Below are 27,119 nucleotides of genomic sequence, written 5' to 3'. Positions count from 1 at the left end.
TTCATTTACAACTTCGAATGCCTACACTAGTCTCCCTCATTCAAAATAGGGGGCTAGTGTAGACATACCCCTAGATCAGTGGTCTCCAACCTTTTTACACCCAAGATCACTTTTTAAATGACAGACCAAGCCAAGATCTACCGCCCCGCCCCTTCCTTGAAGCCCCGCCCTCTCTATTCTCCTCCTCTCCATCACTTGCTATCCCCAATCCTTATACTGATGCTTATTTTTTTTATTATTCTTCTGTAGGAAGAGGTTTTTCCAACATTTAGCCTGTCTACACTGGACCAAATGTCAGAAAAAAACCCCTTCTTTTGGAAGCCACCTTATTCCTTGTGGAAAGAGGAATATAGGGGTGACCAAAAGAGCCTGTTTGCTCTTCCACTAAAAAAGCGGAAGAACAAACGCAACCCTGGATGCAGAAGAGTTTTTCTGGGATATCTCCAGAATCCTGAAAAACTCCTGCAGTCTAGCTGGACCATTGCTGTGTTGAGACAGGATGTGTAGGCTCTGGGATGGGAATGAGGGATTTGGGTGTGGGAAGGGGTGAGAGGTGCAAGCTCTGGGAGGAAATCTGGATGCAGGAGAAGGTGGAGAAGGGGACACTGGCTCGGGGAGGAGGCTCCATGCTGGGCAGTGTTGCGATACTAAGCAAGCAACAGGCTTGTGGATGTGAGGGTTCAGGAATTTGGGTTGGGGTATGTGAGGGCCTGAGAGCATGAGGGTCCAGTGTTTGATAGGCTCAGATCTAGGATCTGGGAAAGGGGGAGTGCAGGAGTGGTTGTGGCCAGATGGGGGCTTGGCCCCAATTGGGTGTTTGTTGGCCAGGCTTCATTTTTAAATAGAATACTATGTTAAACACAAAAAGTTTCTGCATTGTCTTTATTTATGAGAATGGCAGGGAACCTGCCTTGAGTCAGGTGTCACTGACCCATATAAAAGTCATTTGGGAGCAGGGGACACAGTACTGGGGAGGGGTGCTAGTGGGTTCTGGAGCAGGGAACAGGGTGCTAGTGGAGGCAGAGGAGACGGGGCAGGGTGCCAGGACAGGTTTCCGCAGCAGGGGACAGGGTGCTGGGGGGGACAGGTTTCTGCAGAGGGGAGCAGGGGGACAGGTTTCTGTAGTAGGAGACAGGGTGCCAGAAGGAACTGGTTTCTGCAGGGGGGCAGGGTGCCAGGAGACAAGTTTCTGCAGGGGGGGCAGGTTTCTACAGTGGGGTCGGGGGGGCAAGGGAGAGGGAACAGGGGGCCAGGAGGGCAGGGGACAAGTTTGGGGCAGAGAAGAGGGAACAAGGTTGGGGGCAGGGAGTTCCCTACACCAGCCACGGAGGGAAGCCTCCAACCCGCACTCCCTCCGGACTGACCGCAGGGCAGCCGGGCTGAAGCGAAGAAAAGTGGCTGCCTGGCCAGCTGGTCATGGTGCTCAGCCAGGGTGCCACCAAGCTCCACGTGAGCAGGCACAGAGGGGAAGCCGCCCAATCAGCTGGAGCGCGGTTCAGTCTCCTCTGGGCTGAACGCCACAGCCAGAAGGCCAGGCAGCTTCTCCTCTGCGCCAGCCCACGTGGAGTGTGGTGCACCCTGGCTGAGCACCATGGCCAGCTGGCCAGGCAGCTGCTTCTCTTCCCTCCAGCCCAGCTGCCCTGCGCTCAGCCCAGGGAGGCTGCGCCTAGCTCCAGCTGTGAAAGCCACAGTCAACTGGCTGGGGTGTTTCAGCTCTCCCGACCTCCCAGCTCCCACCATTCCTCGCAGCTACTCACCTGTGTTGTTGCTCAGTGAGTAGCTGCTCCTCAAATGAGGAAATCTAATGTAAATGTACTGTGCAGGTGCGCAGTTCAGAGAGGGCTCAAGAGCTACTCTTAGAGCCCCTGAGATCTACCGGTAGCTCACAATCTACTGGTTGGTGACCACGGCCCTAGATCCATAAACAGAGATGACGAGTTCCTAAAATAGTGGAAGCAATTTTTCCAGATAATATATACTAGAAGAAATAGCACTCACTTTGTACTGATACGTTGCTAGGCAGGTGAAATAGTGGAATCAAATTCAACCCCTACTTTGAGGATTGTAAACAGTGTGGACCAAACAGATCTAATGAATTGGAGATGTACCAATTTGAGCAGTCTGGTGAAGTGTCTTCAAAATAATTTAAAAGATCTGGTAGGCAACTGGAATGCTACTAAGAGAGGAGAAATATGCCATACCTAGTGAGAACTGATGATCTTTTAATAATCAGCATTTCTTATTGAATCCATCTGCAGATAAGACAAACAGTGTCAGTTTAGATTTTTGTAATAGTCCCATTACTGAAGTATGCCAGTTCCTCATCATTGACAATAATGGGCTCTAAATGCTGCAGTGGCATAAACCCAAATCTCAAAATTAGTTTTATAAAAATGATGATGTGCTCTAGCAATAGTGAAAGAAATATAAAAAATAGGTGTCTAATATGATGCAGCACAGTCAGCTCAAGACATACCATCATCCTCAAAATTTTTCTAGAAAACACCAACACAATACTCTAAATATAAAACACCATGGTAACAGAATTCAGTATTCATTAGTGGAACTTTATAGCTACAAGATAAGGGTTATAGCACCTACAGCCTTTCATCTCGGAGTAACGTGTTCAAACCCAGTTCAAGCTAGTAACAGTAAAGTCATTATAGTAGCCTCTCATGACTAGGCAGTCTCCTACTATTATGTTATGAGCCCCTGAACATTGTCACAAATGGTAATCTTCAAAGCAGTTTTCAAGGAGAAAAGGGAGACAGAACAACCCTCCTATCTTCAGAGATGGTCCATTCAGAAGAAGGTAGAAACAAACTGATAGGCACCTTGCAGCAATCTGCATTGTTGCTCATTATATGCTTCTTTTTTATATAAATAGAAGAAGTCAGGCTAGAATTTTCATGCTTAAACTCACTTGCCAAAGATCAGCAGAAGTTACCTTTTTGTTGATGTGGACCATGCCACTTTGTTAAGGCTATTGATTAACCTCAGTTTGTTTAGCTCCGCCCATTCTCAGATGCCTAAATCAGAATCCTAACAATACATAGGTAATAGCTCTAAAAGACAAGTAATAGGCAACATCTATCTGGACAAAGCAGTAGGAGCTGTGCTAATTAAGTTTAGCCAATGAAATATGCTCTTTGAGGGTTGGCACATGGCATAAGAGCTTCAGTAGATCTGACTCAAGGATAAATCAGCAGGGGAGCCTAAAATCATTTGACTAAAAATGGTGTAGTTCAATGTCCCCTGGCATCTGGAGGAGCAGTATCTCCCTCTGTGACCACAGGGCCAGAAGAGCCATCATCGCCTGGCCAACAGCCTGAGGAGCTCATTATCCCAGCTCTGGCCCTGGTGGAGTTGTGTCCACAATGATTTGGGGGGCCATACCCCTGCTCATCCCCCCTTACATGCCTCTGGCTGTAGGTATTATGCAGAAAGGAATAAAACCTATTGCACTGAACCTCGCTGCAAAACACCCCCAATCCAACAGAAATACCATATCTCTGCTGTATGTGTCTGCCAAGAAATGGAAAGATCATGCAGAGGGTGACATAGAATCCAGCTCCATGGTCATTCTCCTTCTTGGTGCACAAAGTTTCAGGAGGGTTGTATGCAAGTCAGAGCACTGACAGGAACATAAGAAGTTAATCCACAAACAATGGTACTAATGAAGCACAATCCCAGGGTGTCTCTGGGTATGTCTACACAACACAGTTATTTCGAAAACACACATGTTATTTCAAAATAATAAGGTGAGAGTCCACACAGCAAGAGCATTATTTTGAAATTGTTTTGAAATAACAGGCTTCATACTCTGGAATAGCAAACTCTCATTTCACAAGGAATGACACTTATTTCAAAATAGGGTGAGTGTGGATGGCACGTGTGCTTATTTTGAAATAATTTGCCAGGGCTTCTCATAGCTGCCCTGGTAGCCACTCTATCCACACTCATCAAAATTCTATTGTTTCCTTTTGCTTGCAGCCTTTAAAGGTACAGGCAGAAGGGAAAGTGCTTGTGGCACAATGCAGGCCCTGCTCGCACCATGCCACACACCAATACCCTGCCCCACCTTCCCTGCTGCCATGGCAGACCCCAGTGATCCCAGTTACCTGAAAGATGTGAGGGAGGAATGAGGCACAAGCCCCCAGTGGGGCATACCAGTGAGGCTCCTCAGGATGGAAGCTCTCCCGCAGGGCCTCCTGGATACTGACAGACTGCCGATGGACGTCCTGGATGGCAGCCTGCAGAAAGTGCAGCCAGGCTCACAGCAACACATCCAAGAGAAGCACCAATGCACCCAGGGTCAGCTATGGCTCTATGTTGCAGAGTGCTGTGGTGTCCCAAGTGAGGGCAACCAGAGCACGCAGAGAAAATATGCTTTGCTGCTCCTCAGTGAGGTAGGCAAGCAAGCAGAGAAACCTGAGAATCAGCTGTCCAGCGGGGTCCCTTTAAGCACAATCCTCAGATAGCCTCCAGCAGCAGCCACACAAGGTAACTCCTGACCTAATGCCCTGCCAGAGCCAGTTCTGGCCAGCCTTAAATGTGATTCAGCGTTCAATCAGTGTGGATGCACTATTTCAAAATAGCAAAATGCTATTTCAAAATGCATTTTGCGTACAGACACATTATTTCAAAATAAGATATTTCAGAATAATGCTGTAGTGTAGACATACCCTAAAAGAATAAATATTATTTTGTTTATGTAATTTAAGTGAGTCTCCTGCTCTCCATTCTACATATTAAGACTAGTTTTTAAATATTTTAGCAGTATTTATCCAGTCTTTAAAGAAGCTGCTTGTCTAATTTCTTTTATGAGGCTGATGTGAGTTGCCACAATCCTAAAATGTCCAAACCAACTGTCAAGGCTGATTCCCAACTCTGGTACAATGAATGCAGAAGTGGGGGCCCACAAAAGTACCCCCAAACCTTATCTTTACAGTCTTGGGCATAAAGCTTCTCCTCAAATCTTAAAAGCCTAGATTTGGGGGATAAAAATCCACTGCCATCACCCACGTAATGGTAAGAAAACCAGAGAAGAGATCACTTGGGAGATCTCAGCCCTGCAGTAAAACCAGGACACAAAAAATAACCAATACCAGGTTAATAAAAAAGAAAGAACTTTTATTATCACCACAATATTCCTGTTACAAGCATAGTTGGATTGGCTAGATGATAAAAGCCACCAATTAATAAACTCATGGGGAATTTTCCCATGGGGAAGAAAACTTAGTTACAAAAGAGAGGAAAACCCATTTCTAAATGCATAGACATCAGATCCACAATCCCAAACCATAAAACAATAAAACCTAATGGATTTATCTAAACTTTACCCTACTTACAGATAGTGAAGAGTCTTTTCTTGGAGAGAGACATTTTGTCTGTAGCCCTCAGTATCTGGATAGAAACTGATCAGGGATAAAGGAGGGGAAAACCCAAAATTCCCTTGTCACAATTTGAAATTCCTACCTGCATTTCTATTGGCTGCCTGCTACCTGGTTAGGTACAGTTAACCCCTTAGTCCCCAGGCTGCTAGCTAACCCTCATGGTCATGACACCAACAAAAACAAATACAGCACGATGTACTCTAAATTCGGACATACCCAATTGTTCAAATTATTAATATTTACTTCCATTCAGATGTATTAGCCTGTTTACAAATACAGATATATTCATTACTAATTGCTTTGGTATTATTTTTGTAGCTGCTATTTCAGGGAGTTATATTTTCATATCTTTGTTAATTCCTGAAAAATATTGTTACATATAATTCTAACACTGTGTTTTTGCAATTGTATTTAAAAAAAGGGTGAATGTAGGATACTCAGTAACAATTCTTGTGTAAGGCCCAGTTCAATTCCCATTAGAATCCATGTAAATATCCCCTTCATTTTAACGAGAGTTATACATGGTCCTGTAATAAGGTCCTGGAGTCAGTTTAGTGTTAAAAATTATAACTTCAGTGAAATATTTGTTACTTCTGCAACACAGGCAGATGCTGTATATTTTCTTTATACTAACATCTACCAACAAGTATATTAGTACACTTTAATCCATTATAGGAGAAACCTGGTGGTTTTCTTCTTTTATTATTTTCTAACAAAGTATGGACAGCTGAGAGCTTTGTAACACTGCATGTTAAAGTACTTAAAATTAATAATCAGGGAATACATTTGCAAATATAGGGGCCAAGGTTTGACCTTTAAAAAGTATATGCAAGGGAACACAAGTAATTGGTTTTGTAAAGGATGCACATATGTGGTTGCTAGCCCTACAATTAGGGCAAGTTCAGGACTAATCATTGAAGAACACATGCAGCACTAATCCAGATTTACCCCAATAGAGTCTGGTATTGAACAAAAAGGTGTAGCTATACAAGTGCAAAATTAAAACCTAATGAATTAAAATGACCCAACAAGGGGGTGTATGCAGTATGAGGGCATTAACACACAGAGCCATACTTTAATCAGTAACTAAACAACTTTCTGAGAGGGTAGCCCCTCTCTTTATTAAGATCCCCCTACAACACACATCCTCATGCTGTCTGGTGAAGGTGGAGGATAAGGAATTCTATACACACTCTACAGTGGGCAAGGACAGGCAATAACCCAAACAAACCATTAGGAGGTCATATATAGGTAACCATTTTGGGGTTTAAAGAGGATGTGTCCTTTTAACACCTTGTCCTGAAGCAAAAGAAGTGCTGATGCTTCCAGGAAGAGTAAGTGCTGGTTATTCCTAAATTAAGGAAATTAGTTAGGGAAGTGGATTAGACTAAAGAATTTATTAATCTAAAAGTGGAGGAGGCCTGGGATTATTTTAAGTTAAAATTGCAGAAGCTATCAGAAGCCTGTATCCCAAGAAAGAGGAAAAAATATATAGGTAGGTGTTTTAGACCCATTTGGATGAGCACGAATCTCAGGGAGGTGATTAAGAAAAGGCAGAAAGCATATAAGGAGTGGAAGATGGGAGGGATCAGCAAAGAAAGCTACCTTATTGAGGTTAGAGCATGTAGGCACAAAGTGAGAAAGGCTAAAAGTCATGTTGAGTTGGACCTTGCAAAGGGAATTAAAACCAACAGTAAAAGATTTTATAGCCATATAAATAGGAAGAAAACAAAAAAAAGAGGAAGTGGGACTGCTAATCACTGAGGATGGAGTGGAGGTTAAAGATAATCTAGGCATGGCCCAATATCTAAACAAATACTTTGCTTCAGTATTTAATGAGGCTAATGAAGAGCTTAGGGATAATGGCAATATAACAAATGGGAATAAGGATATGAAGGTAGTTATTACCAAATCCGAGGTAGAAGCCAAATTCGAACATCTTAATGGGAGTAAATCAGGGGGCCCAGATAATCTTCATCCAAGAATATTAAAGGAACTGACACATGAAATTTCAAGTCCATTAGCAAAAATTTTTAATGAATCTCTAAACTCAGGGGTTGTACCATTTGATTGGAGAATTGCTAATATAGTTCCAATTTTTAAGAAAGGGAAAAAAAGTGACCTGGGTAACTACAGGCCTGTTAGTTTGACATCTGTAGTATGCAAAGTCTTGGAAAAAATTTTGAAGGAGAAAGTAGTTAGGGACATTGAGGTTAATGGCAATAGGGACAAATTACAACATGGTTTTACAAAAGGTAGATCGTGCCAAACCAACCTGATCTCCTTCTTTGAGAAAGTAACAGATTTTTTAGATAAAGGAAATGCAGTGGATCTAATCTACCTCGATTTCAGTAAAGCATTTGATACAGTACCACATGGGGAATTATTGGTTAAATTGGAAAAGATGGGGATCAATATGAAAATTGAGAGGTGGATAAGGAACTCGTTAAAGGGGAGACTACAGCGAGTCATACTGAAAGGTGAACTGCCAGGCTGGAGAGAGGTTACTAGTGGAGTTCCTCAGGGATCAGTTCTGGGACCATTATTATTTAATCTTTTTATTACTGACATCGGCACTAAAAGGGGGAGTGTGCTAATAAAGTTTGCGGATGACACAAAGTTGGGAGGTATTGCCAATTCAGAAAAAGATTGGGATATCATAAAGGAAGATCTGGATGATCTTGTAAATTGGAGTAATAGCACTAGGATGAAATTTAATAGTGAGAAGTGTAAGGTCATGCATTTAGGGATTAATAACAAGAATTTTAGTTATAAACTGGGGACACATCAGTTGGAAGTAACGGAAGAGGAGAAGGACCTCGAAGTCCTGGTTGATTATAGGATGACTATGAGCCGTCATTATGACATGGCTGTGAAAAAGGCTAATACGGTCTTGGGATTCATTAGGCGAGGTATTTCCAGTAGGGATAAAGAGGTGTTAGTGCCGTTATACAAAGCATTGGTGAGACCTCATTTGGAATACTGTGTGCAGTTCTGGTCTCCCATGTTTAAGAAGGATGAATTCAAACTGGAACAGGTACAAAGAAGGGCCACTAAGATGATCCTAGGAATGGAAATCCTGTCTTATGAAAGGAGACTCAAGGAACTTGGCTTGTTTATCTTAACCAAAAGAAGGCTGAGGGGAGATACTATTGCTCTCTTTAAATATATTAGAGGGATAAATGCCAAGGAGGGAGAAGAATTATTTAAGCTCAATACCAATGTGGATACAAGAACAAATGGATATAAGATGGCTATTAGGAAGTTTAGACTTGAAATTAGGCGAAGGTTTCTAACCATCATAGGAATGAAGTTCTGGAACAGTCTTCCAAGGGAAGTAGTGGGGGCAAAAGACCTATCTGGCTTCAAGATACAGCTAGATGGGTTTATGAAGGGGATGGTTTGATGAGATAACATGATCTTGGCAATTAACTGACCTTTCACTATCAGTGGTAAATAGGCCAATGGTGGGAAGATAGGAGTTACTATAGAGAACTTTTTTCTGGGTGTCTGGCTCGTGAGTCTTGCCCACATGTGCAGGGTTTAGCTGATCACCATATTTGGGGTCGGGAAGGAATTTTCCTCCAGGGTTGATTGGCAGAGGCCCTGGAGGTCCAGACACCATTAGATGTAGGAGCAGCATGGGTTCAGTACAGCCCAACACAAGGGTTGTCTGGTGAGTTGGGTTCCCCTGCAGTGCAGTGGTTCCTGCTCTAGGGTATAACAAGATGGTACAGCCTCTGAATACACTTTCCAATAAGTGCCCGTGTCTGCATTACAATTAGATGACAGGGTTGCACTTGAATGAAAGAACATGCATAAGCTCACAGTCCAAGTCAAGTAATATGGGGTTATAGTTTATCTTTTGTCCATGCTACAACAAACCATTTGCAAGATCAGCAGAAGCAGAGGTTAGCAGACTTCTGTGGTTGAGACATGGTCTCACCCAGATATTTTCCCGGGACTGAAAAAGGGGAACTTAGATCTGGACTTTTCACCCACATAGGATGGTAGGGAAAATACCCTCAGACTCAGCAGATGTATTATTAAATATAAGTCCCAAATAATTGATTCAACATTAGAAACATCCCCTATTGAATATGTATCAAACATGTTCTCGTCAGCGTCACTTAGTATAAAAGTGGGACCTCAGCCAATGGGCGATAGGGAGGAGAAGATGTAGTCCTTGGAAGGGCCAGAATGATGGCTCCTGGTGATGAGGAAGGTGAAGGTAATGACTGAGATGATGGGCTAACATCTAAGATTGTTCTAGAAGGAATGATGTAAGCATATGGTAAGGAAATATGGAGGCACATTCACTGTCTTATGAAATTGAGGTGTTTGTGACTTTGCTAGCCATATTAATAAACTGTAAATATTGTAAATATACAAGAGTTTCTATATTGTGAGTGTTGCAACCATGCACATCAGGGTTCCCAATCATAGTATAATTGAACACTGCACCTGATCCTGGGACAAAGAACCTGTCAACCCTAAAGGTGGGTAATTAGAATTTAAACATAATCTTAGATCAGGCTAGAGCAGGCCCTCTTGCAGTGAAGCAGATGAGAAATCTGCTCAAAGGCTGAGATGGATAAAGCAGCCAAACCCACATGAAGCACACACAACTCTTCACAGTATTGTTTTTGGTTTTAAAAATGGAGTAATCTTCCATCCGCTCATATAGGGATATTGAACAATAAAAATGTATCTGACTTGGGAGACACCAGCTGCCACAAAATTAATTCATTCCTCGTCTATCTTACAATTTGGAATTTGAACTTATTGAAATAAATTTAAGCTCCTAGATGAGAGAGTCTCTTTTTTTAATTGATACGTATATCTTTTATATACATGTACAAGTGTTACATGTATGAAATTCCAAATACAAAATTACTTCCTAGTCATTTTAATTAAAGCATTTATTCACTGTACTTCAGATGTTACGTCTCTACTTTATTACACTTTGAAGCATGAATCACCACAGATTTATACTTTATAATGCTATGTATCCAGTCCTCAGTATCTTGAGGAGATGACTATATATTTGTTTAATTTTGCTACTGTAGATGATGTTACCAATTTATCTCATGTTCTTGTCAATCTGCTCCCTTATACTAATAGACTTGAATTCCATTTTTACCTTCTGAAAGAGTTGCACAACCATTTAATTTTGTCCCTTCTATTATAGCTTTTATTTACCCATTTTTGGAATATTCATAGATTTAAAATGCAGATAGGATATCACAATAATTGAAACTGCCATCAAACAGCCCCTGGTTCCAAGGGCGAAAATACTGCTGGGACACCAGTGGGACACAGAATATTGGAAGTTAGGCTTCAAGCAACATAGTGGCATGGATAGAACAGTCCACAGTGTTTAACAGTGTGCTACTTGTTCATCTTCCTCTACTTTTAGTTTCACCCATTGCAAATAAAACATGGTAGCGGGGATGGAACACTTGGCAGCTCAAGCCATGGAACTTGGGCTGAAGCTCCCTAGTGCCTCATATTTTCCAGACACAAATCTACCCCGGGAATGGAAGGAGAGGAGTGTGAGCCATATACACCTGCCCATCCTGAGCAACAGCAAGAATGTCAATGTTGTTTTAATTTGCCTGGGGGCAATCAGAGAGATCAGTACCACTGTGAAGCTCACCACTGCTCCAATTCTCTCAGCTGCCCCAGGAGCTTATTTCTCCTCAAAGCAGAACAAAAAAAAAAAAACTGGTGAGAGAGAGCCCAATCCAGAGGGGAGAAGATAGACCCCCTACGCTATAGCAGTATGCCTATATGCAATTTTGAGGACTTGACACACTTCCTGATTCTGGACAGGACAGTGCAAAGCACTTGATGTCACCACCTGTGGGGCTCAGCGAATGATTAGATGTGGAGATTTGCAGTGGAAGTCTCAAGAGAAAGGGTGAAATCTTAGGGGCACAATGTCCCCAGAAGTAAAGTCAGTAAGACAAAGGAGAGCAGTTGAACACAATCCCATATCCTCAGTGAGGCCGTGTCCAGACTCAGGGGTTTTTTCGGGAAAAGTAGCCTTTTCCCGAAAAAACTTCCCCTGCGTCCAGACTCAAGCCGCGTTCTTTCGAAATTATTTCGAAAGAACGCGGCTTTTCTTTCGATGGCGGTAAACCTCGTTTCACGAGGAAGAACGACTTCTTTCGAAAGTTCCTCTTTCGAAAGAAGGCATTCTTCAATGTAAAGAGGCCGTCTTCGAAAGAGAGCATCCAGACTCGCTGGGTGCTCTCTTTCGAAAAAGCGGATTTCTCTTTCGAAAGATCCGCCTGCAGTCTAGACGCGATCTTTTGAAAGAGGCTCTTTCGAAAGATGCTTTCGAAAGAGCCTCTTTCGAAAGAAGCCTGCAGTCTAGACATAGCCTGAAATTCATTTCATGTGGGAGATAGCATGGGTGAATACAAAAGCAATGTCCTACCCTAGGACAGCATTAGAAGGAATGTGGCAAGTTGCATCATTTTAACAAGATGTGCAAGAGCAAAAGAAAGTACCAGATTGACTTAGTCAGACTTGTTTAAGATGTGTATGGCACGTCAGATAGCTATGGTGATACAACTGCCTCCTAGATTCAAAGACTATAGGGATAAGAGAGCAACAAGAGATGACACCAACCTCAGTACATGCCACAATGTTGTTAATAAAGAAATGCTTTGTGTGAGTAGAGCAGGATAGCAGGACTTCTTGCAGTGTGATTCCTTTGGGTGAACTGCACTTAACACACCTATTATGGTAACTAATCTCTGAAATGTGCTATGAAAACATAAGGCTGCATATAGAAGAACATGACCCCACAGTAACTAATCTAAATAGCCTCTGAATTGGGAGTTGGAAGAGATACCACTTTCTAATGTCCCCAGCTGATGACATCTTGCAAGAAATTTCCAAAGCCAAAAAGTGAGGACTAGATTTTGACACATACTCTTAGATAAAAAGTTCATATTATAGACAACTTTTGCAACACCATTTGGTTGCTACAGATGGCTGTGTATGCCAATGGGGAGAAGCATAAGGATGTTGCACAAAACAGCATTTTTGCGCAAAACGGAAACGGCCACACTGCTTCTTTTTGTGCAAAACCCCTTTCACAAAAAAAATTGGCAGAAAATATGCCAATGACATCACGACTCATGCCAATGAGTCCCTCCTTAGCATATTTTCTGCCACAAAAACTTGCAGTGTAGACGAAGCCTGAGACATGGCATACCTTGGACATCTACTCACCTCAGAGGGACTGAAAGCAGACCCCAATAATATAAAAGGGAGTCAGACATGCCATTTCTAGTGGATGTGTTTTATAGAAATGATAAATTCGCTTTCCAAGTTCTGTTTACACCTATACATGAGCTCATAGAGCAGGATGTTGACTGAAAGATTCTCAAAAGCAAACATTTCATGCTGAAACAAATGAGAGTAGATGCCTTTGTCTTGAAGTACTATGAGCCAACACTCCTTCCCCGCCCCTGCCAAAAAAAACCCAAACAAACATATTTACAATTGAATGTGATGCATTAGAGAAAGTATTGGGTGTAGCTCTTTTGCAGGACCAGCTGGTCATTCATGAAAATAAAGCCATCCAAGACCAAGCAGAGTATGCCTAAATAGAAAAAGAGCTTCTGGCTGCAGTATTTGAAGTGGAGCAATTCCATCAATACTCCAATGACCATCAGTAATAGAGCAATGAGACCACAAATACTTAGAGACAGTCTTGCAAAGACCTCTTTTTAATGCTCCCAAAGACTTAGCAGTGTACATTGATACACCTTTATCACTACAAGATAGAGATCAGATATGTGTGCGGTACCTCTGAAGATGAACAAGTTAATGTTGTTAACTAAGGCTATGTCTACACAGCAGCATTATTTTGAAATACTGTCAAGCTGAAGGACTTTTTACTCTGACTCCTGTAATCCTTATTTCACAAGGAGTAAGGGAAGTCGAAAGAAGAGTGTTCTTTCTTTAACTTCCTGCTGTGCAGACAGTGCCAAAATCCGAATTAAGCTATTTCAACTTCAACTACACAATTGACGTAGCTGAAGTTGCATAGCTTAATTTGACTTTCCCCCTGCTGTCCTAAGACTGCAGGTTATTGTATATGTTTTCCATAGTTCATGGATTCATACTGTATGCATACTTTGTGCATACAGTCATAAAACAAACCAAGTGTACAATTCTCTTGAACTTCATTAAGTCTATAAAATCTATCATAAATGTAGGAGCTTATTAGGTAATTAGGAGTTTTAATCAGATCCTGCGGGTATTATAATTCATTGGGAAATATTTTGGAAGAGTTGATTACTAGAGCTCCTTTGGGAAGAAGACTTTGGTGAATTGGCATATTAGTAATTAATCGTCTTTATTTAAACCTGAATTTTGGATTCTCTGCCTTTATTGTGTTAGCAATACTACAGTTCAAATGAAGTCCTATTCTAAGAGACTTAGTAAAAACAAACAGAAAAAAAGCAAAACAAAACCGCCTTTCCAAGATAAGCACTTATGCTAAAACAGCATTTTCTACTGTGAATGTGTGATTGGATTCTATCTGAAAAATGTCAGGAGGTATATTGACCTATTTGGCATTTCATTAACCAAAGTATAGTATAATGCCATTTTGACATTTTATATCCTAAACTGTTAGTAGTTACTATTTTTAAGGGTATTAAATAAAATGATATACTGCTATATTCAACTTTTCCGTATTTGAGCAATCAACATTAAAATAACCCAAAAAAGGAAATACAAATGTATGCTTTTACTGTATATTTCTTATCAATCACATTTTTGGAAGATAGACATCCTGCCTGACTTAACAAGAAAGTCAACGATTGGCAAACTGAAGGCTCGCTTTGCAAGACATGCCATTCAGATACGGCATCTGCAAAAACTATTTGCCTCAGAGGAGTTTTAGCCCCACATCTCTCCCACAAACGGATAGAATACCAAAGTAAAATCAGCTGTGAAAACAGCTAAGTTACAGATTACAGCCTGAAGGAGGGATACCACCGAGAGGCGATGGCCAATGATCAGAGAAAGCAGGCACGAGAATACAAGAAATTGACCAATAATACACTAGCCTTGGAGACTAGCACGCATTGAGCATTAGGGAGGTAACAAACGCAGCAGACTAATGGACTAGTGAGAGATTCACTGGCACCCGAGTCACAGCAGACAACAATGTAAGAGAGATCCAAAGGAACAGGAGGAAACTGTGCAGGAAATCTAGAGACCCAACATAGGTTTATCATGATCAGTGGAAGTAGAACCAAAGGGCTCATGTAGACATGCATGCCCCCCATGCAGGTACTCCAGCAGCTAGGCAAAGCTACTGTCCTTGCTAACCTCATCTACATTATTATTTTTAAGCATGCTTGCCTGCATGGAGCATGTGCATGGTGCTAGCATGCGCCCTGCCATAGTACAGATAAACCATGAAAGACAAAGGAAAAGATACAAAGCGTCGGAGAAAAGAAAGGAATGTGAAATGAGGGAAGATAGAAATAAGCAGGAAAGAAAGTTTCACATTTTACAAATACAATAAGGTTTAAGAAAGGGGCTATTAATATATTTAATCCATAAGAGCAGTAAGTGAAACATTTATAAAAGATGCAGTGGAAGTTTGACCACGAAAGTAATGCAATGAAATGCATGTGGGAAAAAAGTGAAGATATTTGAGTGTTTGAATTGCTTGATGGATTTCCTCATCCTGGTGGTGTTTGATGTATCATTCTGAATGTCTAATTTATCTCTGATTTGGAACTCTCTCTCTCAATATGGTCTTTACAGACTTCCAAATAAAATTATTTATCCAAAAAAATAGAAAAGGAAGTTATTTATAAGGAGCTGCTCAGGCCCAGATTTTTAAATGTATTTTGGCACTTTTGCACTCAATATTCCAATGCCAAAGGATATGTCTACACTAGCCCCCTAGTTCGAACTAGGGAGGCTAATGAGGACGACCGAAATTGCAAATGATGCGCGGGATTTAAATATCCTGCGCTTCATTAGCATGTTCCTGGGAGGTTGCCATTTTGGAGATTGACTAGCCTGGAAGAACTGCCCACATCTACACGTGGCGGAGAAGGGTGATTCTGAAGTAAACCATTTACTTTGAATAACCAGTGGAATGAGGTTTAGCTGTTAATTCGAAGTAAGGGGTTTATTTCGGAATTGCCCTTCTCTGCCGCTTGTAGACGGGACCAGTTCTTCTGGGCTAGTCAATTTCCAAAAATGGCAACCGCCCAGGAACATGCTAATGAAGCACGGGATATTTAAATCCCGCGTTTGATTTGCAATTTCGGTCACCCTCATTAGCCTCTCTAGTTTGAACTAGGGGACTAGTGTAGACATACCCTAACTAATTTAGGAGTCTAAATTCCCTCTGATGATGAGATTTGGGTTTCTAAATTAGTTGAGCATTGCAATGCTGAATAAAGAATACCTAAATGCCTTTAAAAATCTGGGCCTTTATGGTTATGAGACCCATATAATCAGAAAGAGGAAGACAAAGGAAGAGAGACAAGAGTAAATAGATAGCTAGTTAGCTCTTATATAGCACTTGGTAGGTAGACCTCAAAAGGGTTCACGAAGTCATTTGTTCAGATAGGGAAACTGAGGCTCAGAGTGGTGAAATGACTTGCCTGTGGCTTACTGTGTGACCTCTGAATAGAGTGCAGGGTCTTCTGAGTCTCAATCTAGTTTTTCATCCATTGGGCCATTACCTGCCAGAAATTATTTTATCTCTGACTCACAAAGATACTTCAAAAGAACAGGAGAATTTGCCTTCACTATCTACAATATTGTCCCCGCAAGCACCTGTTTCTAAACAATTTCCCCAAGAGAGGATTTTTCACAATATTTTCCCTTGCCAAAACCCTGTCATTCCATAGGCCTTATTTCCCATGCTACTCATACACAACATCTACAAATAAATTAATGTTTTGTATACTGTGGAAAGAAAATAGTAGCCAACTAATTGTGCATCTGTGATTCCATCACTGTACCATGTTGTTAAACGAATTGTTTGAGAGAAGTTTTTATTGATTCTGTGTGTCATTCAGCCTTCTTTCAAGCACAGCTCCATTGCTTTCAATTAATTTGCACTAGTTTTGAGTTTGGCCAATGATTAAAATAAAAGCACTGACTGAGAATTACTGTCACTGAAATACTAACAGAAGTGCATCAATATTCAAACAATATAGATTCCCAGTTCATAGCCAAACCCTTATATATGGTATTCAACATTTCATTGCTCAGTTTTCTGCTTTTTCAGCACAAAACAGTAGGAAAAGTGGGGGGTAGATTCCTTACTCCTTTTAGCTACTGAGATACATTTTGAGTATATTTATGTAAGTGAATGTTTCTACTCCAAAAAGACACATCAATCACTGCACTGGGCACTGTATTGCTACTAACCAAAATACTCTTCTAACATTACTCAAAACTCAATTTAGAATTTTCTCTTCTTCTATTGATAGCTAATATACAAGCCTGGGAAGACTCTATCACTGCATTTATAAAGAGAAAATCTAGCAAAAAGCTATCTGCAATGCTAGTGTAAAGCTGTGAACATAGATGAAAGTGATAATCATCATCAAAGATATATATTCAAACTAAATTTTTTTGTTAATTTCTTAGATGAGGTAATTCTGCACTTGAACCTTCCACCTGTAAAGTGAAATCTGAAATCAGAATATTCACTAATCTGAAATCCGTTTTCCCCAGTAGCTTTGCCCTGGGGAAAACTGCTTTTGTAATTTTCTTAATAGCTGTTGCAAACATGCTTAATTTACTTTTGTACTAAAGTATTCTAGCTGAAGAATTAGTTAGGACCCAGTATCAAAATACACCTTCATTTCTTGACCTATAATTTTTTATTACACTTGTTCTCCCCAAAAGAGGGAAAGCGATAACATCTTCACTATGTTTCTCAATATCATACTACAAGTGAAAAGTTTGCTCAAGTTTCATGAGCTGACATATATTTATCTGATGTCTGTGTTTAACATGACAAGGGCAACATGGGTAAGTTCATAACTTTAATTGGTTCAACTTCTGTTGGTGAAAGAGACAAGCTTCTGAGCTGCACACAATTGAAGATGAAGGTCTCAAGAAGAGCTCTGTGTAGCTTGGAAGCTTGCCTCTTTCACAAAGAAAAATAGGTCCAGTAAAAGATATTATCTTACTTAATTTTTTGTCTCTGATATCCTGAGACTAGCATGGCTTTAGCAACGTTGCAAACAGTATGTAATATACTTATTCCAAAGTCAGAGAAGTACATACATTGGCCTATTGTTCAAAAAACGTAGAGTGGTATTTCAAATTTGAAGAGAAAATTCCTAATTTTAAAAATTTCCTTTGGTTGTATGTGCAAGATGTGAAAATGGCAAATCATTGTGTTATAAGCAGCTATGATCTATATCTTCTCTTTGCTGCATATAGGCATAAAGAACAAATATATGTCTATCTTGTTGAAAAAGGTCAGAGGAGACACACAGAATGACACACAGCATCTCTTTTTTTTACCATGAAATATAAAAACGGGAGAATTGTGTGTTGAGAATACAGTTTTTGGCCTTTGTCAACAGGAGTGATATATTTGAGATCAATGGGAATAGAAGTATTGAAAGTGGGCATATGAAAGTATCACTTTCATAATTACCTTGAAAATTCTTTTCCTGAGCAACTGAATCCAGTATAAAGTATTGTCCCATTACATTGGACTTCTAAAATGTAATGTTTTGCATAGAGCTCCTCCCAGCCTAGGATTCTCCAGACTTTCTGGGCCTGATCTTACATTCCTTGCTCAAGAATTTCTCACTAAAGTCATTAGGAACTTTGCCTAAATATCTTCTGTAGAACTACATCCTGCAATCAGAGTGTACGTCTACATCGTACGGTTATTTTGAAATAAGCTATTCCGAAATAGTTATTCCAAAATACTTATTTCAAAATAGCAAGTCTACTCTGCAGGGAAGCCTCAAAAGTAGTCCAAGGCAGGCTTCCCTAATGCAGATGTGCTATCTCAATTTAGAGCCCCAGGAGGCACCGGGAAGGACTAACTTAGAATGACCCTGGTGAGGGACTATTTCAAAATAGCAATGGTGGAGTATCTACACACACCTTATTTCAAAATAGCTATTTCAGAATAGGCATTTGTTGGGGGGGGGGGGGGGGAATCAATAGGCCTTTTTGCATTGGTGGTTAAGGATTCAGCCACAACAGGCATTGCTGCCCTTGGACGTATTTTTTTCCTTTTGTTTTGTACTTTGGGATGACAGGGTCTGGTTGAGACCAGTATAATGTTTTGATATATATAACCTTGCTCTCTCTCTGTTCTGTAGCCTAGGAAACCTGGTAAGTATAGGGCTGCTTTACTTTGTTTTGTCTCGTGTTTATCATTGAATCTGCATAACATCTTCAGGGTCAACTTCCTTGTAATCTCTGTGATCTGTCAGTTTGTAGTATAAAAGTGTTGATTCAATTAGAAATTTTGTAAATACAGCCACTCCCCGAGTTACGATTACCTCCACTTGCGACCATCTGTACTTACGACCAAAGCAGTCATAAATGCGGATCCGAGTTACGAACGGCAATCCGCACTTACAAACAGCGCGGTCACCTTGTAACTCTATGGGATCCGAGTTACGAACACTTCGAGTTACGGCCCAAGTGTCGGTCCATAACTTGTACGTAACTCAGGGAGCGGCTGTAGTAATTAGGGATGGGTAGAACTGTATTCATGATTTGCTTATTAATATTCATTTCATGGGAGTTAACATTACTAAATAAGGCTTTAGGAAAAGTAGTGATAGACATGTGAATTAACATACTAAAAAAGATAAAAGGGTGTGATTGTCATCATGTTGTTGCCACTTGGATATTGTGTTAATGTCCAAGGTAAATGTGCATAGGCAATAAAGAGGTTCAGTTTACCCCGTCCGCTCCTGGGTCACTTGTTTCTTCTCTGATTGCATTATTCCTTGTAGAATGTGGTTGACAGATTTCAAAATAAGCAGTCCGTTATTTCAAAATTATTTCAAAATAACGGAATGGTTGTGTAGATGCTCACATTGTTATTTTGAAATAACGCTAATTATCTCAAAATAACGGTACAGTATAGATTCATCCAGAGTAGATTCATCCATAGATTCATACTTGCTTGCTAGTATGAAAAAAAACCTGTTCTTCATATTTGGGGGGTTTTTACACTTGGTAATTCACTTGCAAATAAATACTGACAAGCAAGATGCTGGAAAAATTATGAGCTCATTATAAAACAGCAAGTAAAATACTATAAATACAGAAACATATTTTTGAATGGAAATCAGTGATTCCCTCTATTCTCTGCCGCTAATAACACTCCTAGGTATTCTAAGCTCATGATACCATCAACATTTTTTCTTAGTGTCTAAGGTGCTGCAGGACTGTTCATTGTTTTTTAAGTTTTATCTTTTAGAGATTATCAGATTTCAAACTGAGACGAGCAATTGTTTGAAAGATCTCCAGTCTCTGAATTATAATCATTTCAAATATATTCAACTGAGTTATCTCCCCGGGTAACTAGTCAACATTCAAGATGTTTAAAATATTATTTGTGAAGTTCTCATCTTCTTTCTAAAAGACCCATGCAATATCATAAACAATTTCTTCGGTAATAATTCAATGCTTGGAGTTAATCATATCCCAAACCTTACTTTTGACATGCAATTGTCTATTTTCACCTAACCTAAAGGACACAGATCACAGCACTTCAGTATAATTCAAATCCTGGTATTTCTGATCTATATTGTATAAGGATGGGGCAGAAGGGTCTGCTCACAATCAGGGAGGAACCAGTAGGGGAAGTAGATGTGGGTGGCAATCTGTGAAGCAGTGATCATGAGATGATAGATTTCAGGATGCTGACAAAAAAAAGATAGGAGAGTAGCAAAATACACACCCTGGACTTCAGAAAAGCAGACTTTGACTCCCTCAGAGAACTGATCTGCAGGTTCCCCTGGGAAACTTACACAAAGGAGAAAGGAGTCCAATAGAACTGGCAGTATTTTAAAGAAGCCTTATTAAAGGCACAGGAAGAAACCATCTCGATGTGCAGTAAGAAAAGCAAATATGGTAGGTGACCAGATTGGCTTACCGGGAAAATACTTGGTGAGCTTAAACACATAAAGGAAGCTTACAAGAAGTGGAAACTTGTACAGATGACTCGAAAGAAGTATAAATATATTGCTCAAGAATGAAAGGGAGTAATCAGGAAGGTGAAAGCGCAATTGGAATTGCAGCTAGCAAGGAATGTGAAGGGTAACAAAAAAGGTTTCTACAAGCATGTTAGCAATAAGAGAGTGATCAGAGAAGATGTGTGGCCCTTACTGGATGAGGGAGGTAACCTAGTGACAGATGACATGGAAAAAGCTGAGGTACTCGATTCTGTTTTTGCCTCTGTCTTCATAGCCAAGGTCAGCTCCCAGATTACTGCACTAGGCAATGCAGTATGGGAAGGAGGTAGGCAGCCCTCAGTGGAGAAATAACAAGTTAGGAACGATTTAGAAAAACTAAACATACAAAAATCCATGGGTCCAGATATAATGCATCTGAGGGTACTGAGGGAGTTGGCAAATGTCATTACAGAGCTTTTGGCCATTATCTTTGAAAACTCATGGAGATTGGGAGAAATCCCAGATGATTGGAAAAAGGCAAAAGTAGTGGCCATCTTTAAAAAAGGGAAGAAGGACAATCCAGGGAACTACAGACCAGTCAGCTGTACCTCAGTCCCCGGAAAAATCATGGAGGGGATCCTCAAGGAATCCATTTTGAAGCAGTTGGAAGAGGGGAAAGTGATCAAGAATAGTCAACATGGATTCACCAAGGGCAAGTTATGCCTGACCAATCAGCTTAACTTCTATGATGAGGTAACTGGCCCTGTTGACATGGGGAAGTCAGTGGAGGTGATATATCTTGACTTTAGTAAAGCTTTTGATATGGTCTCCCACAATATTCTTGTCAGCAAGTTTAGGAAGTATGGATTTGATAAATGTACTGTAAGGTGGCTAGATTGTTGGGCCTAACAGGTAGTGATCAATGGCTCGATGTCAGATGGGCGGTCAGTTTCAAGTGGAGTACCCCAAGGATTGGGTCTAGGGCTGGTTTTGTTCAACATCTTTATTAATGACCTGGATGAGGGGATGGAGTGCACCCTCAGCAAGTTTGCGGATAACACTAAGCTAGGGGGAGAAGTAGATACGTTGGAAGGCAAGGATAGGGTCCACAGTAACCTAGACAGATTAAAGGATTGGGCCAAAAGAAATCTGATGTGGTTCAACAAGGAAAGTTCAGAGTCCTGCAATTGGAAGGGAAGAATCCCAAGCATTGCTTCAGACTGCGGACCGACTAGCTAAGTAGCAGTTCTACAGAAAAGGATCTGGGGATTACAGTGGATGAGAAGCTGGATATATGTCAACATTGTGCCCTTGTAGCCAAGAAGGTGAATGGAATATGAGGTTGCATTAGCAGGAGCATTGCCAGATGATCTAGAGAAGTGATTATTCCCCTTTATTTGGCACTGGTGAGGGTACTTCTGGAGTATTGTGCCCAGTTCTGGGCCCCCACTACAGAAAGGATGTGGACGCATTAGAGAGGGTCCAGCGGAGGGCAATGAAATTGATTAGGGAGCTGAAGCACATGACCCATGAGGAGAGGCTGAGGGATTTAGACTTATTTAGTCTGCAGAAGAGAAGTATAAGGGGGTATTTGATAGCAACCTTCAGCTTCCTGAAAGGAGGTTCCAGAAAAAGAGGATGGAGAGAAGCTGTTTTCAGTAGTGATGGATGGCAGAACGAGGAGCAATGGTCTGAAGTTATAGTGGGGGACCAGGTCTAGGTTGGATATTAGGAAAAACTATTTTACTAGGAGGGTGGTGAAGTACTTGAATGGGTTACCTAGGGAGGTGGTGGAACCTTCATCCCTAGGAGTTTTTATGTCTTGGCTTGACAAAGCCCTGGCTGGGATGATTTAATTGGGATTGGTCCTGCTTTGGGCAGGAGGCTGGACTCGATGACCTCCTGAGGTCTCTTCCGTCCCTATGATTCTATGATAATACATATTCTGATTATCTCCCTACCCCAATACCTTATGAAATGGACTTATAAATACAAATATGCTTTGCTCAAAGATGCTTTGAACAAAGTAGTTCATCTTATCTATCAATATAATGTTACAATCCGCTGGATCTGTCTGTCATATTTGTGTGCATGTATCATTCTTGTATATAAAATTAGGAATATAAGGTATGAGATTTTTTTATGTGAGCTATCAATGCTGTACCCCGAGTCCTTAACTGCTGTGTGATCAATTTAATGGCATGCGATCCACCTTGTTAGTCCTTTAACTCTAAGTAGTGTCTGGTCTTAGGAAGACATATGGCCATACCACTTGGAAGTGGGATACCAGTTTGACCAGGTAATTTTCCATGGAATGTGCGGATAGAGAACAAAAGATTCCTGCCCAGGGAGAATTTATAAAAACAATGGGAAACTATCTGTCCTGTTGTCTTCAGCTGGCCTGGGAATGGCCTGGCTCTGGCACACTAAGGCCACATCTACACTACAGTGAGGATCAAAGCTGCCGCTCTAGTGTCTAGTGAAGACACGCTAATTCAAATTGAGAAGACGCTCTCATCAGCGTTGGTAGTCTTGCTCCTATGAGTAGTAAGGGAAGACACAAGAAGTCATTCTTCCATTCTACTCTGTGCTGATTAGGCCTTTGAAAAAGATGGATTTATTTTGAGTTTAGATCTCATTTATGGGGTGGCTCCTGGGTACTGTGCCCTAGAACTGCATTCTCCCAGAGCCAAAGTGTTTCAGTGTCTCCATTGCTCTTTGGGTGATGGGAGGTTACCCCAATTCTGTGCCTTATCTGGCAGAGGCCAGACAAAGCAATGATTTATGCAATGAATCAGTTTCTATTACAAGGTTTCTCATATCATAAACACAATTTATAATGTTTCTCATGCATGATATGCACCGCTAAATCTCATTTGATGAAAATTGTTCTTATGCATTTTATCTTTCAAGCATGCTAATGAGTGCTCTCAAAAGATTACCCTTAATAGACTGGTTATCTAATTCAACAATTTTATACACTCTTTCACTGAACCAAAGTGAATGGCTCAATTTAAATGATTCTTCACTAATAATTCACAACTGTGCACACTCCTCACTGTTGTGCATGATAGTTGAGGTATTTTAAAATGTAAAAAGATTTACATTTTTATGAGCTCCTGTATCACTGAAAGACTGTTACTTCAGAATGTTAGCAAATTTTCCCCAGGAAGCGAACTCTACCTGTTTTGCATGATATACTTTGTACCACCTTTTAGCTTCAGCATTCCTGATCCTCATACAGGGATGCAAGCCAGCAAAAAACCATTGAAAACAACAGAGTTGCACTTGTATAGTTTTTAAATCAGTATGAAAAGAGTGAAGCTCTAACATTGCAATTTGCCAGAGTTTGGGTCCAGTTTTCTGATTGTACATACATATTAGGAGAAACATTTGCTTATTAGAATTATTTTCTTTTAGTGATAGAAATGTAGCCGTGTTAGTCTGGTGTAGCTGAAACAAAAAACGGGACGATGTAGCACTTGGACAAATGTCTCAGACACTTCGCCAAAGGATCAATGCCCACAAAACAGATATCAGACGGATCACAAAGAAAAAACAGTTTCTTGCCATTTCAACCAGAAAGGACATTGTCTCAACAACTTGATTACCTGCATTCTGCTTCAAAAGCCTTTTAAGACTTCACTTGAAAGAGAATCCTCTGAACTGTCATTCATGCTTACATTTGACACTTTACACTCAAGTTTGAATAAAGATGCTAATTATCTTACCCATTACAAAGATAGCTTCCCCAATTATCACCTCTAATATCATTAGCTCACAGACATTTACCTCCTCCCCCCATCCCCCTTCTGTTCTGAAATTTGATTTGTCCTTTTCATATGTGCTCAGTTTTTTAATTGTATCCTTTGGTATATATGGTTGTGACAATTTTCTTCCACTATTTGATCTGAGGAAGTGGGTCTGGCCCACGAAAGCTCATCACCTATTAAATCATCTTGTTAGTTTTTAAAGTGCTACATAGTCCTGTTTTTTATTTCCTTTTAGTTATTTATCATTGCCCCAACCATAGTGCCTCATGGGAAGGGTAGCTCTCAGGGAGAAGTTTCCATGAGGGAGTTCCCATACAAGCAACCAGTTACATTTAGTGGGAGTATTCCTCATATACCTGACAGGTCCTGGATATGGTGTAGAATCTAAAGCCATCACCTGGATGAACCCTGAGCTTCAATATCAGCTATGTCAGCCCTTCTCTCCCATCTCCACAGAGGTAGCACAATTTGAGACTGCCCCTTGTCCCACAGCTACTCTCAGTATCCCTGGGCAGGCAGGCTCAGAGGAAGTGAGATCAGTCACAAGTTTTATTTTTTCTGACAAGGTTCTACAGTTTGTGGGGAGGGGCAAAGAAGCAGCAGTAAGAGCAGAGGACCTATCTATGGGTGGAGATGTGTCTATAGACCCCAAAAGGAAGGAACCATCAAGGTCACTTTGAGAAGACTCTGACACACTTTCCATTTAAGTAATGACAGAACTCCCGTAATCTATAAGAGGTACAGAAAAATCAGACTTTGCATTATGTAGTCCTTTATAAGCTTCCCCTATACAAAGTAAATCTCCCTTTCCTCCCATTATGTTTGTGTCTAAAGACAATAATGTCTTTCCTATTATTTTTTTGGAATATTCCTTGAGTTTGATGTACCTTTTTTTTTTCAATTTTAGAGGGTTAACCATTTGGATGGCTGAACTGGTTTATATAAAATTTGGACTGGATATTACCTTGTTGTAAGTTTAATGTATCTTGTGTTCTTAGTAGCGTAGGCTGGACCAGAGCATGAATACTCAATATATGACTGACTGTTCTTGAAATACTTTAAACTCAAGTGAAGCCCCAAAGAACTGAAAGGTGAATAGAAGATACTTTTCAAATGAACCTCAGTGCAACAAAGCATTTAAGTACAGACAGTCCCCGACGTACGCGGATCTGACTTATGTCGGATCCGCACTTACGAACGGGGCTTTCTCGCCCCGGAGGTCGAGGTGGCGGATTGCTGCCTGCGAGCTCCGGGGCGAGAAAGCCCCGTTCGTAAGCTGCTCCCGGTGCCCCTGGTCTGCTGGAGACCGTCTCCAACAGACCAGGGGCACCGGGACTGAAGCCGCAGCAGCGGCGGGTTCCCGCGCTTCTGAGGCTTTGCCAGAGCAAAGCCTCAGAAGCGCGGGAACCCGCCGCTGCTGCGGCTTCGCTCCCGGTGCCCGTGGTCTGCTGGAGACGGTCCCCAGCAGACCACAGGCACCGGGAGCGAAGCTGCAGCAGTGGTGGCTGCTCTGGCAAAGCCTCGGAAGCGCGGGAATCCGCCGCTGCTGCGGCTTCAGTCCCGGTGGCCCTGGTCTGCTGGAGACAGTCCTCAGCAGACGAGGGGCACCGGGACTGAAGCCGCACCCCAGCTGCTCTGCCCCAGCCGTCCCCAAGTCAGCTGCTGCTGAAACTGACCAGCGCTGACTACAGGAAGCCCGAGGCAGAGTTGCTCTGCCCCAGGCTTCCTGGAATCAGCCGCTGATCAGTTTCAGCAGCAGCTGACTTGGGGACGCTTGGGATTCTTAAGTTGAATCTGTATGTAAGTCAGAACTGGCGGTCAGTTACAGCTGCGGCTGAATCTGGACGCCAGTTCCGACTTACATACAGATTCAACTTAAGAACAAACCTACAGTCCCTATCCTGTACGTAACCCGGGGACTGCCTGTACATACCTAACATTAAGAGTATGAGTAGTCCCTGTGAGGCTTTCTCCTGGGCTGTGTCCAGACTCAGTGGTTTTTTCAAAAAAAACCTAGAAATTAAATCAAAAGAACGCGGCTTTTCTTTCGACGGCGGTAAACCTCATTTCACGAGGAAGAACGCCTTTTTTCGGAAAGTGCTCTTTCGAAAAAAGGTGTTCTTGAATGCCAACAGGGCTTTTTAGAAAGAGAGCATCCAGACTCACTCGCTGCTTTCTTTCGAAAAAGCGGCTTGCTTTTTCGAAAGTACTGCTTGCAGTGTAGATGCTCTTTTTCGAAAGAGGCTTTTTCGAAAGATACTTTAGAAAAAGCCTCTTTTGAAAGAGGCTTGCAGTCTAGACATAGCCCTGGTGTCCAGAACTGCACGTTACCAGCTAGCCCTCTCTCTCAGTATTAAAGGGATTTGCTAGTGATGAAGTGAATGACAATTTTTTGCTACTCCAGTTTATCATCTAGCCCCATTGATTTCTCAGGAGTCTGCCATCTTCACTTTGCCTTGCAGGTTAACCCATAGTGTACTTCAGCTCCCAAATGCTTCAAAAGCATCTCCCCACATCATTTAGACCATCACTGGGCACTGACAGAAATTACCAAGTCTGCTACCTCGAAAGGGGCAGAATACACATCAGCCTATTGGTTCAGCTGACAGGTTACATCTCATTTTAAATATTACATGGAGATGAATTTATAATAAAACAAGAATACGTTCATTTATGAAAAGATGTAATCAATATTAAACAAAGACAAGAGAAACAGAAAATGGTTGCAAAGAAAATAAAAGTATAATCATTCTTCTAAGACACAACATAACACC

The 27,119-nt window shown here is 41.2% G+C and overlaps 1 long non-coding RNA gene across 1 annotated transcript in view; it reads right to left on the bottom strand.

The window, feature by feature from the left end:
• Positions 1-27,119, bottom strand: part of LOC142830389 (uncharacterized) — a 45,805-nt gene that overhangs the window by 13,515 nt on the left and 5,171 nt on the right. The window contains exon 2 of the long non-coding RNA XR_012905586.1: positions 2,202-2,252. This is a non-coding gene — a long non-coding RNA (uncharacterized LOC142830389). The remainder of the gene's footprint in view (positions 1-2,201; positions 2,253-27,119) is intronic.

This window comes from Pelodiscus sinensis, chromosome 8 (assembly GCF_049634645.1).
Source record: "Pelodiscus sinensis isolate JC-2024 chromosome 8, ASM4963464v1, whole genome shotgun sequence".
Taxonomy (NCBI): Eukaryota; Metazoa; Chordata; order Testudines; family Trionychidae; genus Pelodiscus; species Pelodiscus sinensis.
The sequence above is the reverse complement of the archived record's forward strand: the minus strand, read 5'-3'. Positions and strand labels throughout refer to the sequence as shown.